The following is a 16319-nucleotide window of genomic DNA, read 5'->3' on the forward strand; positions in this document are numbered from 1 at the left end:
TTTGACCCATATGCAATTCACATCATACCCTCCTTCTTCGAGAAGATTTGTCCGGAATCTTAAGACACTAGTTTTAAAGTAAGTTTTTATTATGATCTTGTGAAGGAATTTTATTTTTTCGCAAGTTGAAACTAATTCTCTTCTTCCAGGATCAAATTCAACTTGATATTTGTTACTTTCCAATGGTTGCAATCCGTCGATAACATTTCTTGACAACGGTACCCCACCTTGATATGTAACAATAAATAATTCCATGCGTTGTGTTTGACGAATTCGCTTCTTATCGACGGACCAAATGCATGATAAAGCACTATGAACAAGCTTCCTTTTCAAACATGGAAGTTCGTGTATTTCCTTCACATGCTTATCCTTTTGTTCCTGTAAAATGACATCACAAACTGTAGAAGAAAATACATTGACGAATAAACTTTCTCTAGTTCCATTTCTTTTTCTTTATTTTCCCTTCCTTCTGCAGTTTCTATTACTTCTTTTTCTATTCTTTCTTTTTCTGTTTTCTCCTTCAGCCTACGTTGATCCTTACTGACTTGTCTTGGTGTCATAAACTTCTACTTCCTTTGATGTCCCTCATGCCTCAAATAAAGGGAACGTTCATCAAGATGGAGTGTTTTAAAATGAAGCCATGCCCATCCCAAAAGAAGATGACGAGAGCCATGGGAGCAATATCACATAATACTTCTTTCACACATTGCCATGTACTGAATTTGATCCATGCTTGATCCAGATGAAAGGTTGCTGGTAACTGGAGTTTCTCCACCAATCTTTGGCTCACAACATTGTTTTCGCTTCCGTAATCGAATGCAACTAAACATGGATGGCCTTCGGTTAAACACTTTGTATAATAAACTTCCTTTCCTATTCCAGGTCTAGATGGCCAGGCTGTGAATACCAAATGATGTGAATCCACAGCGTTCGATTCGTTTGACTGATCTATCATTGTTGGAATGCTAACAAGCAAGAAATTTGAGAAATTATTTAAAACGAGAAAATGGAAACATAAAAGAAGATGGAACGGAAATTGATAGACATCACACTTCCAAGAATGGAAGATAAGCCTAAGAGTTGAAACACACAGAGGGATAAAGGACCTTTGATGAAACTCATGGATTCTTGAATCACTCAAGAACTTAGGAGAATCACTCTCACTAAGATAGATGAGATAAAACTCGTTTATTTTCTGAACAAAACTCAGCTTGCCTTCATTGATGAAAATGGTTCAACTTATATAGGAGCTTTAACCATCAGAATTACAAAAGACACATAAATTTCAATATCATCCCGCTTTAAGCTATTAATTAATGATCCACTCAAGCTAATAACGATCCGCTACTTAATGGTTGATTGTAACTGAATTTAAGGCTACCAAAAGTCATCCACAAACTTTGAGCAAAGGTCCTCTTGATCTTCCAAAGGTTGGTTCTTAGGTTGGCATATGGACCCTTATTTCAACTTGAAGATAAAGCAAAACTAAAGCCCATTAATGGTTAAGCACAAACACAATTTGGTCAGCCAATTTTACAAAGCATTGGGCCCTTGTTTAAATAAAAGAAACTGCATCAACACGGCGCATTAGTCATCCTCCATTTGACCCATATGCAATTCACATCATACCCTCCTTCTTCGAGAAGATTTGTCCGGAATCTTAAGACACTAGTTTTAAAGTAAGTTTTTATTATGATCTTGTGAAGGAATTTTATTTTTTCGCAAGTTGAAACTAATTCTCTTCTTCCAGGATCAAATTCAACTTGATATTTGTTACTTTCCAATGGTTGCAATCCGTCGATAACATTTCTTGACAACGGTACCCCACCTTGATATGTAACAATAAATAATTCCATGCGTTGTGTTTGACGAATTCGCTTCTTATCGACGGACCAAATGCATGATAAAGCACTATGAACAAGCTTCCTTTTCAAACATGGAAGTTCGTGTATTTCCTTCACATGCTTATCCTTTTGTTCCTGTAAAATGACATCACAAACTGTAGAAGAAAATACATTGACGAATAAACTTTCTCTAGTTCCATTTCTTTTTCTTTATTTTCCCTTCCTTCTGCAGTTTCTATTACTTCTTTTCTATTCTTTCTTTTTCTGTTTTCTCCTTCAGCCTACGTTGATCCTTACTGACTTGTCTTGGTGTCATAAACTTCTACTTCCTTTGATGTCCCTCATGCCTCAAATAAAGGGAACGTTCATCAAGATGGAGTGTTTTAAAATGAAGCCATGCCCATCCCAAAAGAAGATGACGAGAGCCATGGGAGCAATATCACATAATACTTCTTTCACACATTGCCATGTACTGAATTTGATCCATGCTTGATCCAGATGAAAGGTTGCTGGTAACTGGAGTTTCTCCACCAATCTTTGGCTCACAACATTGTTTTCGCTTCCGTAATCGAATGCAACTAAATATGGATGACCTTCGGTTAAACACTTTGTATAATAAACTTCCTTTCCTATTCCAAATCTAGATAACCAGGCTCTGAATACCAAATGATGTGAATCCACAGGGTTCGATTCGTTTGACTGATCTATCATTGTTGGAATGCTAACAAGCAAGAAATTTGAGAAAGTATTTAAAACGATAAAATGGGAACATAAAAGAAGATGGAACGAAAATTGATAGTCAATAGAACTTTAGGCACATTACTTAGGACTGTTATAAAGAAAAATCTTAAGTCTTGGGAAGCATGTTTGCCTCATGTTGAGTTTGCTTATAATAGGGTTGTCCATAACACAACTAATTATTCACCTTTTGAGATTGTATATGGATTTAACCCTTTAACTCCTCTTGATTTGCTACCTATGCCTAACATTTCCATGTTTAAGCATAAAGAAGCACAAGCTAAAGCTGACTATGTGAAGAAGTTACATGAGCAAGTAAGGGGTCAAATTGAAAAGAAAAACGAAAGCTGATGAAGGATTATGTTGTCTTCTTTTTAAGATTATTGAATATGGTGTGAGTTGATTAAGAAAGCTAAGTGAAATCCCCACTGGACATTAAGTGAAATCCCCATGCAAGATAAGGCTTAAAAGTATTCACTCCCAAGGGAGGAAACTCTCACAAATGGTTGAGACACAAGAGTGTTTTTACTTCAAAATGTTCAACCCTTTTACATGTCTAGGAGCACCCCTTATATAGAAGAGTTTAGGGGCCTCTAAGCAAATAAAAGATACCTAAGGATGTCTCTACAAAAACCTAACCCTAGCTTCTAGAAACTAGGTCAAATAAGGTTACAAAAAATTAGAGACAAAAGAGCTAGCTATGGTGTGTGCAAGGCTAATTTCGTTCTAGCACAAAAGGAGACAAAGAATGTGTCTCATATGTCTCCAAAAAGTGGCCAAAGAGTGCTAAAAACAAAGGAGACCAAAGGTACATAGGTACACTTGCTTCATGCCTTTTACTTTATGCTTTATGCCTTTGCTTTACTCTCTCTTCCACATCATTTATGCTCCCCAATCACCATGCGCCACCTAGCATTGCTTTCTTACTCCTAATTAACCTACAAAGCAAATAAACATAGATTAGCATGTTGGCTTAAGTCAAGTTAACTATAGTCAATAAGTCAAACCTAGTCAAAGGTCAACAAGTCAACCAAAGTTGATTCAACTAAGTCAACTTTGGGAATCAAAAATAATAAACACAAATGAAAAGGGATGAAGGATTAGTGAACTTCCTTTCTAAACATGCTTAGTCTTCTTAAGCATGTGCCTTCATCCTTGGTTGGGGTCAATCCTTCATCATCCTCTCCTTCTTGGAGAGAATTTGACCACAAATTCTTGAAGCCTTTGTGGATGGAACTTGACTTGATTTGGGGGAGGATTTGCGCCTCCCTTTTATGAGCTTTTATTCCATCCTTTCTAAGGGTATTACCCCTAGCTTTGGTTAGGCCATCTTTATTTTCTAGACTACTCTTCCTTTCTTGCTTATGCTTTGGGCCTTCCTTTTTGGCTTGGGAAGAGAAGGAAGAGTGATGCACATCTTGCTTTGGAAGAATTTTTTTGTAGGCAAGTAAAACCTTGGTGAAAGCTTGCCCTTTTTCTTTTTCTTCTTTATCTTTTCTTATTATATTTCTATCCTTATTAACTTCTTGAGGTGATAGAGGTAGTAAAGTTGTCTTTTTCCCATTTTTGAAGAAAATGTATTGGTTGGTATAGCCATCATGTAAAGTTTGTTTATCAAATTGCCATGGCCTACCTAGTAAGATATGTGTGACTTCCATGGGAACAACATCACATAGCACCTCATCTTTGTAGCTTCCTATAGAGAAGTTAATTAGGACTTGTTTATTGACATCTATTTCTCCCTCTTTACTTATCCAAGCAAGCTTGTAGGGCTTAGCATGAGGAATGGTCTCTAAGCTAAGCTTTTCCACCAACCTTGTGCTAGCTACATTGGTACTACTTCCTCCATCAATAATTAGAGAGCAAACCCATTTGTTAATTTTGCACCTAGATTGAAAAATGTTTTCTCTTTGAGTTGGCTCAAGTTCACTTTGATCTTGACCTATCATGCGCCTTAATAACATAGGGTCTTTCTCAAAAATTTTAGTTTTACTAGAGGAAGAAGATTCTTTTGAAAGAGAATGGGGAGATGAGTGTTCACTTTCAACATCATTACTCTTCTTTAAGATCATGGTCCTTTTGGTTGGGCAATTTAAAGCAATGTGATTATAACCCAAACATTTAAAACATTTAATGGAACTTGATCTTTGAGAAGTGGAATGGTGAATGTGATCACTTGGTGACTTACTTTTACTTGGTGGTTCTTGATGAGAGTTAGAAGGGAACTTATCATGTTTCTTTTTATCCTTTCCCTTCCATGAGTGAATAAAGTAGTGGTTGGGTGAGTAACTCTTCCTTGCCCTTCTTTTTCTTTTCAATTGAATTTCAATCCCAAGGGCAAGTGTGAAAACATTTTCAAGAGTGGAGTACTCATACAACTCTACTTGGTCTTGTATGTCTCTCCTAAGACCACTCACAAATCTTTTTATTTTCTCTTTGTTAGTTTCTTTTATTTCAACCCTACGCATTTGAGACTTTAATTCTTTAAAGTACTCACTCACACTCATAAAACCTTGGTGAAGCCTTTGGAGCTTCAAAAGAAGTTCCTTCCTATAGGAGGGAGGAACAAATCTAGCGCGCATAAGAGTTTTAATGTCCATCCAAGAAGCCGCGGGTGGTCCTTGGTCATAATTCTTACAAACTTTATGCCACCAAGTATTGGCATACTCCAAAAATCCTAAAACTACTAGATCAACTTGTGTTTGATCCTTTACATGATTTTCATTGAAAATTTGATCAACTTTAGCTTCCCAATCAAGGAAGATTTTGGGATCACTTCCACCATAGAACTTAGGAATCTTTGGAGTTTGCTTCTCTTGTGATGGGTTGCACCTAGAATGCCCTCTTTTCCTAGGCTCCCTTTCTTTCTCCCTAGCTTCAAGCCTTTGAATGTGCTCTTGGATTCTTAGGTCACTTTGCTCCTTTTCTTTTCTCAATTGTTCAAAGGCCTCCTTCCTAGACAACTCCAAATCCCGAAGCAATCTCATCAATGTATTGTTTTTGTTTGGTGTAGGTGCATTTGATGAACTTGCCATGATTCCTACAACAAAAACACTCAAATCCGAGACAAAATAAATGGATTAGAGGTTAGAAAATATGAAAACCGAGACCAAATCCAACCCAAAATGTAACCCAAGTGTTTAGATCACTCTCCCAAAGTAACAAGGCAAGGCTAGCACTCAAAATCCACCAAAGGAGTGAAGCAAACACTTTTAAAAACTTGTTCAAAACCTTTCAAATGCAATACAAGTGATTCGGCCACAACATCCCAAGAGTTTCAAGAAAAGAAAACTACTAAGACAAAACAAAGAACACCTAGTGACAAGCAAGAAAAGCACAAAAACAAGAAAGTTTAACTTCTAAGGAAATTTTTTTTTAAAGACAAAACTTGAACAAGACTAAAGCAATGAAAAACACTTTTAAAGACTCTATGGAAAGCATTTGAACAAGCCAAGATTATATCTCAAATTATGCATACACCAAGAAAGATCATAACCAAGTTAAAACATGGAACTAATTTGCCAATATCACCCAAAATCCAAGTATAAAATTTGGTAGCATAGCACCTAGTAAAAATGGCCAAATGGATTCACCAAGCAACACATTAGCTCTTGGCCAAACTGTTTTTGGTCATGAAAATAATTTTTCTTTTCAAAACTAGGTACTTAAGATGATGAGAAGGATATTTTAGGGTGTCTTGAACACTTAGTTCCTTAAAAATTAGGTCAAAATCAATTTCAAGGAGCATGCAACAACAAAAGGCATAGATCTCATTCAATAGCTCAAATACTTAGAAACAAGAATAAGAAAACTCAAAGAAGCATATGACATATGACTCAAGCAAAAGTTAGACACATTTAAAGACTCAACATGACATACACAAAGACACAAACATGTAGCTATCATGCATTTAAACTCATGGATTTGAGGCTCAAAGACTAAGCATCCAAAGACATGTTATCCAACCAGATTTAGGAGTAAAAGAATCACAAAACCGAAGCAAAAATTGCCACAACATAACCTGAAAACGTTGTTTTTCGTATTCTCGGCAGCTCTGACCTTTGCTCACTCATTTGATCATAAATCTTTCCACAGAACTCCAAATGCATTGGTTCTTTTTTTGTTAGAAACTAGACTAAGAGAGCTTTCTTTTGACATCAAGAACGTAATTTTTGGATCACTGAGCAGGTGCAGTTTAATCTTTTAAAATCGTGAACAGTTTCTGCCAGCATTGTTTTTGTGTGCAATGGAAGTGGATTTGAACCATACAAAGATAGCTACAACAAGACAAGATTAGCACATGAAAAAAACACCATATTCAAGATAACCTAGGCTCTAGATACCAAATGATGAAGGATTATCTTGTTTCTTTTTAAGATTATTGAATATGGTGTGAGTTGATTAAGAAAGCTAAGTGAAATCCCCACTGGACATTAAGATAGCAAGCTATCTAGATGTGAAGGTTCCTTTCACAAAACTCAAGAGAAGAAGATGATGGATTGATTCAAAATGAAAAAGAAATGGAAAGCACATAAACCATAGAAAACCAAGAACAATTAAAGGAAGAAGAAAACACAAAATGGAAAGGAAAGAAATGGTAAAAATGTGAGAAGCACGCCACTACAAGGCTAGGCTAGAAGCCATGGCAACCTTGAAGATGAGTGGATGTGTGCCGCCACTTGCTATGCAAGATAAGGCTTAAAAGTATTCACTCCCAAGGGAGGAAACTCTCACAAATGGTTGAGACACAAGAGTGTTTTTACTTCAAAATTTTCAACCCTTTTACATGTCTAGGAGCACCCCTTATATAGAAGAGTTTAGGGGCCTCTAAGCAAATAAAAGATACCTAAGGATGTCTCTACAAAAACCTAACCCTAGCTTCTAGAAACTAGGTCAAATAAGGTTACAAAAATGAGAGACAAAAGAGCTAGCTATGGTGTGTGCAAGGCTAATTTCGTTCTAGCACAAAAGGAGACAAATAATGTGTCTCATATGTCTCCAAAAAGTGGCCAAAGAGTGCTAAAAACAAAGGAGACCAAAGGTACATAGGTACACTTGCTTCATGCCTTTTACTTTATGTTTTATGCCTTTGCTTTACTCTCTCTTCCACATCATTTATGCTCCCCAATCACCATGCGCCACCTAGCATTGCTTTCTTACTCCTAATTAACCTACAAAGCAAATAAACATAGATTAGCATGTTGGCTTAAGTCAAGTTAACTATAGTCAATAAGTCAAACCTAGTCAAAGGTCAACAAGTCAACCAAAGTTGATTCAACTAAGTCAACTTTGGGAATCAAAAATAATAAACACAAATGAAAAGGGATGAAGGATCAGTGAACTTCCTTTCTAAACATGCTTAGTCTTCTTAAGCATGTGCCTTCATCCTTGGTTGGGGTCAATCCTTCATCAAAAGCTATGCAAGGCAAGCTAACAAAGGTAGAAAGAAGGTTGTCTTCCAACCTGGAGATTGGGTTTGGGTGCACATGAGAAAGGAAAGGTTTCCAGAACAAAGAAAATCAAAGCTTCAACCAAGGGGAAATGGTCCATTCCAAGTGCTTGAAAGAATAAATGACAATGCTTACAAAATTGATCTGCCTGGTGAGTATAATGTTAGTTCCACATTCAATGTGTCTGACTTATCCCTTTTTGATGTAGAGGGAGAATCTGATTTGAGGACAAATCCTTCTCAAGAGGGAGAGAATGATGGAGGTGTGACAATGGGCAAAGACAAGGATCCACTTGAAGAACTTGGAGGACCTATGACAAGGTCTAGAGCAAAGAAAGCAAAAGAAGCTCTACAACAAGTGTTGTCAATATTATTTGAGTACAAGCCCAAGTTTGAAGGAGAAAAGACAAAAGTTGTAAATTGCATCGCGACCCAAATGGAAGAGGACTAACGCGCCAGATTAATGCAGTTTCTTTTATTTAAATAAAAGGCCATTTGACATCTTAAGAACCAGCCTTGGAAGACTAAGAAGACCTTGCTGAATAATTTTGGATGACTTTTTGGCTGCCCCAATTTCAGTTATAATTAGCCATTAGGTAGTGGACAATTATTAGCTTGATTGGTTTATTATTAGCATTAGTGCGATATAATGACAATTAATGGTCTTTTTGTAACCCTAATGGTTATAGCCTCTATATAAGCTGAACCATTTCTTATCAATGAAATCAAGTTAAGTTTTGTTCAGAAATTCAATTTTCTATCTAATAGTGAGAGTGATTCTCCTAGTTCTTGAGTAATTCAAGAACCCTTGGCTGTATCAAAGGATTTTTCCATCCTTTGTGTGTTGCCTCCTTTGGAAAGAGTGATTCTTTCCTTCCACTTTTAGATTCACCCCTTATTACTTTCTTCTTCACCCAATTTTCAAAAGAATATCTCATTCTGCCCACAAAAAATCTCGTGGTCATAACTGGTTCTTACCCTAAAAGAAAAAGAAAATCCTAAGTCAGCCCTTGTGCAATGAGATTCATATCATTTGGTATTCAGAGCTTCGGTTTAAGGGTTTGAACGTCAAATTGGTAACATCCTTCCTTCTTTCTTATTTTACCAATTCATTACCTTATTACTTGTATTATTTATGTGTGTGCTGAATCATTGCAAAAGTTAGGCCCTTCTAAAAGTTAAAAAAAAGAAAATAGTTACAACAATTCGTAATTGTATTTAAACTATGAAAAAAAAAATTGGGTCGAATGATTCATGTGACATCCCATTTAATAAGATTAAACTACTAAATAAAACGTCACAAGATCATGATAACGAGAAGCATTCAGAGAAATATAAAACGCAGGAAAGATAACTATTACAGTCATCCGGAAGTACCAAAAGGGGTTCATAGGCATACAACCATGCCATAAGAAAACACAATCTAAAAGTTTAACAGTCTTGCAAAAGGGTTGCCACCAAGGCAACTGATACAAAAGGCCTCATGGCCATGGAACTACTCTTGAAACTTCCATACAGGGAATCTAGGCCGCACTGCTGCGTCTCCCGGATCCATCTCGAGCCTCCCTCTCATCTGCTCCCACCAGAAGGTGATCATCGCAAGAGAGAAAACATAGTAGAAAGCAAACACAAACATGCAAGGGTAAGCTAGTGTAATATAATACTTATCATGGTATAAAAGGAATAAATGTATAAACATTTCCAGACGTACAACATAGAGGCACATAGATCATGTTATGACAAACAAGCAAGACACTATGACTCTATTATCCGGATACATACATTAAGATCGGATTCACTGGATGCCTGCACTCGTGGTGGCCTCTACTGCTCTGCAGAACCATTGCCAATGGGTTTCACCCTACCACTCACGAGGTTAGCCTTTAAGCGTCTAAGGCCATTATCCTGCCAAAGACTAGGGCCTCCCGCTACTCTCACCACTTGGGTCAGTTTACTCTACTTGAGACTCACTGACCCTTTAGAGTTTCGGGATGCAATCCTTACTTGAATCCTTATCTTAATATATACACTACACGCCACCATAGAGTCTCCCCATGGGACTCATGGAATTACGCCTATCACACCAAAATCATGTTTCACACCATACCCACCACCTTTATCTTGAAACATCCAATTTTCATGTTAAAACATCACGAAGTCACAAACTCGTGATCAATCTCGTACCAAACATGCCAAATTCGTTCATAAAAAAAAAACCAAACACCCAAGCATATGCACTTATATCATATTTAGGAAGGATACCCTAATCAAGACATGCAGCAAACCATCCAAACAGCAAGGAACCCAGGGCACGCCTTGGCGAACTCGCTCAGGCGAGATGCTGCCTTCACAGAGGCAGCGAATTCTCGCCCAGGCGAGATAAGCAACAGGTTTTTCCACGAACTCTCGCTTAGGCGAGATGCTGTCCTTCCTGAAACAGCGAATTCTCGCCCAGGCGAGACGCGCGACAGCGGAGGCTTCACGGGATCTCGCTCAGGCGAGGCCTTCTCGCCTGAGCGAGACTATGCGTCGCTCAAAACGAAAAAGGGTCGCCTAGGCGAGTTCTCGTGGCAGTGAGCACTCTGGTACTCTCGCCTAGGCGAGACGAGCTCGCTTGGGCGAAAATGACAGAGTTCACCACTGTCCACCCACATGCAACGGCGGAAACCGCCCAGATCCACTCCCAAACACACATGCAAGGCAGGAAAAAGACACAGAGCGACATCTAGAACATGGCCAACCATTTATTTTCACGATTCAACACCATTCAAGCACCCCCAACATGGGACAGAACATAAACATGCCACGGTAACTTTAAACTTAAACACATAGCTCCCCTTACCTCTGTTTTGGAGTACCAAAAACAACCAGATAGCACAGCAGCTCCAAGAACTAAGACAGTGGGCTGAAACATGGAAAAAGGAACAAAACGAAGTCAAGAACTAAACCCCAACTTGACCCACGCGTTTTAAACGGAGAGGAAAAGGAAAAGAACGGACCAAAAGTCCCGAAGCTTACTTACTTGGAAAAGAAAGAGTCTTGGTAGCTCGGAGGCGTGTGGCTGGTGTGCCCTAGCAGAGGACAAGAGAGCAGAGAGAACTGTTTTCTGAGAAAAGAAAAGTTGAGGAATGAGGAGAATGGAGGGCTTGTGGTAGGGTAGGGTGCCCTTCTGTAGGGCAGGGCCTTGGGCCTCCGAAAAGGCCAGGCCCAAACTTTATATTACTGAAAAAAAAGGCTTACAATTCATGCCTCGTAACAATTTTTATAAGGTAATATATTGGTGTTATTGAAGGATTGTTGTTGATTTCCTTCTTTTTACCTACTTTTCTTGGCCTTTTTTTTCTTCTTTTTCTTTGTTAACCTTTCTTTGTCTACTTACAAGCGTTTCGTTGCACATATTGGAGAATTGTTCTTTGTTATGGGCATAATCTCTTGAATTGCCTAAGAAACCAAGGAGAATTTGAGTGGTAAAAGGCAAGAGTGTTTTATTTTTAGTAAAAGCCAATCTGTGAGTGCAAACACTTGAGTGGGTGAGAAAATTTTCAAACACCATATATATATTTTGTTCTTGTTACCTTGATCTGTTTGTTAATCATGGCAGAAAGGAATGATATTCAGATGCAAATTGCTGCATTATCTCAACATTTGGAGAGGTTGATGAAGCAACAACAAGATGAGTTTCATGATAGGTTGGACCAACTAGAGAATAGAACCCCACCAAGAGGAGGAGGAGGAGGGCCACAAAGGAATGAAGGGAGAATAGAAGGAGTAAGGTTGAATGTGCCACCTTTCAAGGGGAGGAGTGATCCTGAAGCTTACTTGGAGTGGGAGCTCAAAATTGAGCATGTATTTTCTTGCAATAATTATAGTGAGGAGCAAAAGGTAAGGCTTGCAGCAACTGAATTTTCTGATTATGCTTTAATTTGGTGGAACAAGTTGCAAAGACAGAGGATTAGAGATAAGGAGCCTTTGGTGGACACTTGGGGTGAGATGAAAAGGGTCATGAGGAAGCGGTATGTACCTTCTAGCTTCCATAGGGACTTAAAATTGAAACTACAAAGACTTTCTCAAGGAAGTAAGGGAGTAGATGAGTATTATAAGGAGATAGAGATTCTTATCATCCAAGCCAAAATTGAAGAAGATCCTGAGGTAACTATGGCACGTTTCCTTAATGGATTAAATCATGATATTAGAGATGTTGTTGAGTTACAGGAGTTTGTGGAGATGGAGGATCTATTGCATAAAGCCATACAGGTAGAACAACAAATTAAAAGAAAGAGTACAACAAGAAAGAGTTCTACCAATTTCAATTCTTCAAACTGGAAAGATATAGTAAAGAAAGAAGGTGTTGCCTCCTCTAGCAATTTAGTGCTTTCTAATGAAGGAAAAATTGTTCAAAAGAAACCTGAACATCCACCAAAGAGGACTAGAGAAGTGAAATGTTTTAAATGTTTGGGCATGGGACATTATGGCTATGAGTGTCCTACAAAGAAGACTGTTCTTCTTAAGGATAATGGGGAGTACACAAGCGATTCTGATGATGATGATGGAGAGGTAGAAGAGAGTGATGGCGAATTGAAACCTAATGTAGGAGAGTTATACATGATTAGAAGGATGTTGGGAAGTCAAGTCAAGGCCGAGGATGCATCTCAAAGGGAGAATATTTTTCATACAAGATGTTCAGTTAATGGTAATGTATGTTTGGTAATCATTGATGGAGGAAGTTGTACCAATGTGGTGAGTTCAAGATTAGTGTCAAAAATGAACATGGACATTAAACGACATCCTAGGCCATACAAACTTCAATGGCTTAGTGAAGGAGAAGAAGTCCAAGTGAAACAGCAAGCTGAAGTCTCTTTCTCCATTGGGAAATATGAAGATAGGATCTTATGTGATGTGGTTCCCATGGAGGCTAGCCATATTCTTTTGGGAAGACCGTGGCAGTATGACATTAAAGCCATTCATGATGGTTTCACTAACAAAATCTCTTTCATGTATCAAGATAAAAAAGTGGTCCTCAAACCCTTGTCTCCTAAAGAGGTGTGTGAGGATCAAATAAAAATGAGAGAAAAGTTAGCAAATGAGAGAAAGAGTGAAACACTTGAAAGGAAAAAAAAAAGAGTGAAACACTTGACAGGAAAATGAGAGAAAATGAAACATTTGAGGGTAAGCAAGTTTATTTAGCAAGAGAAAGAGAGGTAAGGAGGGTGCTTTGCGCAAGACAACCCCTCTACTTATTGTTTTGTCAAAATCAAATTTCCAATTCTGACCAATTTGGCAAATTTGAATTGCCCTCTAGTATTGAGTCCCTTTTGCAGGATTATAAAGATGTGTTTCCAGTAAGTGTCCCTGATGGTTTGCCACCTTTGAGAGCAATTGAGCATCACATTGATCTCATTCCGGGAGCTGCTTTGCCCAATAGGCCAGCTTATAGGAGCAACCCACAAGAGACCAAAGAGATTGAAAAACAAGTTACTGAACTCATGAGTAAAGGTTGGGTGAGGGATAACATGAGTACATGTGCTGTACCTGTGATTTTGGTGCCCAAAAATGATGGCTCATGGAGGATGTGTTCTGATTGTAGAGCAATAAACAACATCACCATCAAGTATAGGCATCCAATTCCAAGGTTAGATGATCTTCTTGATGAACTTTATGGTGCATGTGTGTTTTCTAAAATTGATCTTAAAAGTGGCTATAATCAGATTAGGATTAGAGAAGGTGATGAATGGAAAACTGCTTTTAAAACTAAATATGGATTGTATGAGTGGTTGGTTATGCCCTTTGGTTTGACAAATGCACCTAGTACTTTTATGCGGTTAATGAACCATGTCTTAAGAGAGTTTATTGGTAAATTTGTTGTGGTGTACTTTGATGATATTCTGATCTATAGCACCAGTCTTGAGTTGCATGTTGAGCATTTGTAATCTGTTTTGGTTGTTCTTAGAAAAGAAAAATTGTATGCCAATTTGGAAAAATGCATCTTTTATTCTGATCATGTGGTGTTTTTGGGTTTTGTTGTGAGTGCTAAAGGTGTACAAGTTGATGCGGAAAAGGTCAAGGCCATCCAAGAATGGCCTACACCTAAGACTGTCAGTGAGGTGAGGGGTTTTCATGGTTTAGCAAGTTTTTATAAGAGATTTGTTAAGGATTTTAGTACCCTGGCTGCACCTCTAAATGAAATTGTTAAAAAGAATGTGGGTTTTAAATGGGGAGAGAAACAAGAGGAGGCCTTTGCTTCCCTCAAGCATAAGCTAACTAATGCACTTATTCTTGCCATGCCTAATTTTGCAAAATCTTTTGAAATTGAGTGTGATGCATCAAATGTGGGTATTGGGGCTGTTTTGCTGCAAGATGGACATCCCATTGCTTATTTTAGTGAAAAGTTAAGTGGGGCTGCCCTTAACTATTCTACTTATGATAAGGAATTGTATGCTTTGGTTAGAGCTTTAAAGACTTGGCAACACTATTTGTTACCCAAAGAATTTGTCATTCACAGTGATCATGAGTCCTTGAAATACTTGAAAGGACAAGGTAAGCTTAATAAGAGGCATCCTAAATGGGTAGAGTTTTTGGAGCAATTTCTTTATGTAATCAAGTATAAAAAGGGGAAAGGAAATATAGTGGCTGATGCACTTTCTAGGAGGCATGCATTGCTTTCTATGCTTGAAACTAAACTGTTTGGTCCTGAATCTTTGAAAGACATGTACAAGGATGGTGCAAATTTTGCTAAAATATATGCTGCATGTGAAAAGTTTTATGAAAATGGTTACTATAGGCATAATGGATTCTTGTTTAAATCAAATAAATTGTGTGTGCCTAAGTGTTCCATTAGAGAGTTGCTTGTGACTGAATCACATGAAAGAGGTTTGATGGGTCATTTTGGGGTTCAAAAGACTTTGGAAATTTTGCAAGAGCACTTCTTTTGGCCTCATATGAAACGTGATGTACATAAGTTTTGTGATCACTGCATTGTGTGTAAAAAAGCTAAATCTAAGGTGAAGCCTCATGGATTATATACTCCTTTACCTGTTCCTGAATATCCTTGGACTGATATTTCAATGGACTTTGTTATGGGGCTGCCTAAAACAAAGAATGGAAAGGATTCTGTCTTTGTTGTTCTTGACAGATTTTCTAAAATGGCACACTTCATACCTTGCAAGAAGGTGGATGATGCTTGTCATGTGGCTGACTTGTTTTTCAAGGAAATAGTAAGACTTCATGGACTACCAAGGAGCATTGTGAGTGATAGGGATACGAAATTCCTTAGTCACTTTTGGAGGACCTTGTGGGGTAAGATTGGTACTAAATTGTTATTTTCTACTACTTGTCACCCATAAATTGAGGTAGTCAATAGAACTTTAGGCACATTACTTAGGACTGTTATAAAGAAAAATCTTAAGTCTTGGGAAGCATGTTTGCCTCATGTTGAGTTTGCTTATAATAGGGTTGTCCATAGCACAACTAATTATTCACCTTTTGAGATTGTATATGGATTTAACCCTTTAACTCCTCTTGATTTGCTACCTATGCCTAACATTTCCATGTTTAAGCATAAAGAAGCACAGGCTAAAGCTGACTATGTGAAGAAGTTACATGAGCAAGTAAGGGGTCATATTGAAAAGAAAAACAAAAGCTATGCAAGGCAAGCTAACAAAGGTAGAAAGAAGGTTGTCTTCCAACCTGGAGATTGGGTTTGGGTGCACATGAGAAAGGAAAGGTTTCCAGAACAAAGAAAATCAAAGCTTCAACCAAGGGGAAATGGTCCATTCCAAGTGCTTGAAAGAATAAATGACAATGCTTACAAAATTGATCTGCCTGGTGAGTATAATGTTAGTTCCACATCCAATGTGTCTAACTTATCCCTTTTTGATGTAGAGGGAGAATCTGATTTGAGGACAAATCCTTCTCAAGAGGGAGAGAATGATGGAGGTGTGACAATGAGCAAAGACAAGGATCCACTTGAAGAACTTGGAGGACCTATTACAACCATTGGAAAGTAACCTTAATGAATAATTTTGGATGACTTTTTGGCTGCCCCAATTTCAGTTATAATTAGCCATTAGGTAGTGGACAATTATTAGCTTGATTGGTTTATTATTAGCACTAGTGCGATATAATGACAATTAATGGTCTTTTTGTAACCCTAATGGTTAAAGCCTCTATATAAGCTGAACCATTTCTTATCAATGAAATCAAGTTAAGTTTTGTTCAGAAATTCAATTTTCTATCTAATAGTGAGAGTGATTCTCCTGGTTCTTGAGTGATTCAAGAACCCTTGGCTGTAT

The 16319-nt window shown here is 37.9% G+C and overlaps 1 pseudogene; it reads left to right on the top strand.

Annotated features, from left to right (window-relative positions):
* The first annotated feature begins 10305 nt into the window (after positions 1–10305).
* The window catches only part of LOC114172243, a 28412-nt pseudogene continuing 22398 nt past the window's right edge, over positions 10306–16319 (top strand).

Source organism: Vigna unguiculata, unplaced genomic scaffold (genome assembly GCF_004118075.2).
Source record: "Vigna unguiculata cultivar IT97K-499-35 unplaced genomic scaffold, ASM411807v1 contig_500, whole genome shotgun sequence".
In the NCBI taxonomy this organism is placed as follows: domain Eukaryota; kingdom Viridiplantae; phylum Streptophyta; class Magnoliopsida; order Fabales; family Fabaceae; genus Vigna; species Vigna unguiculata.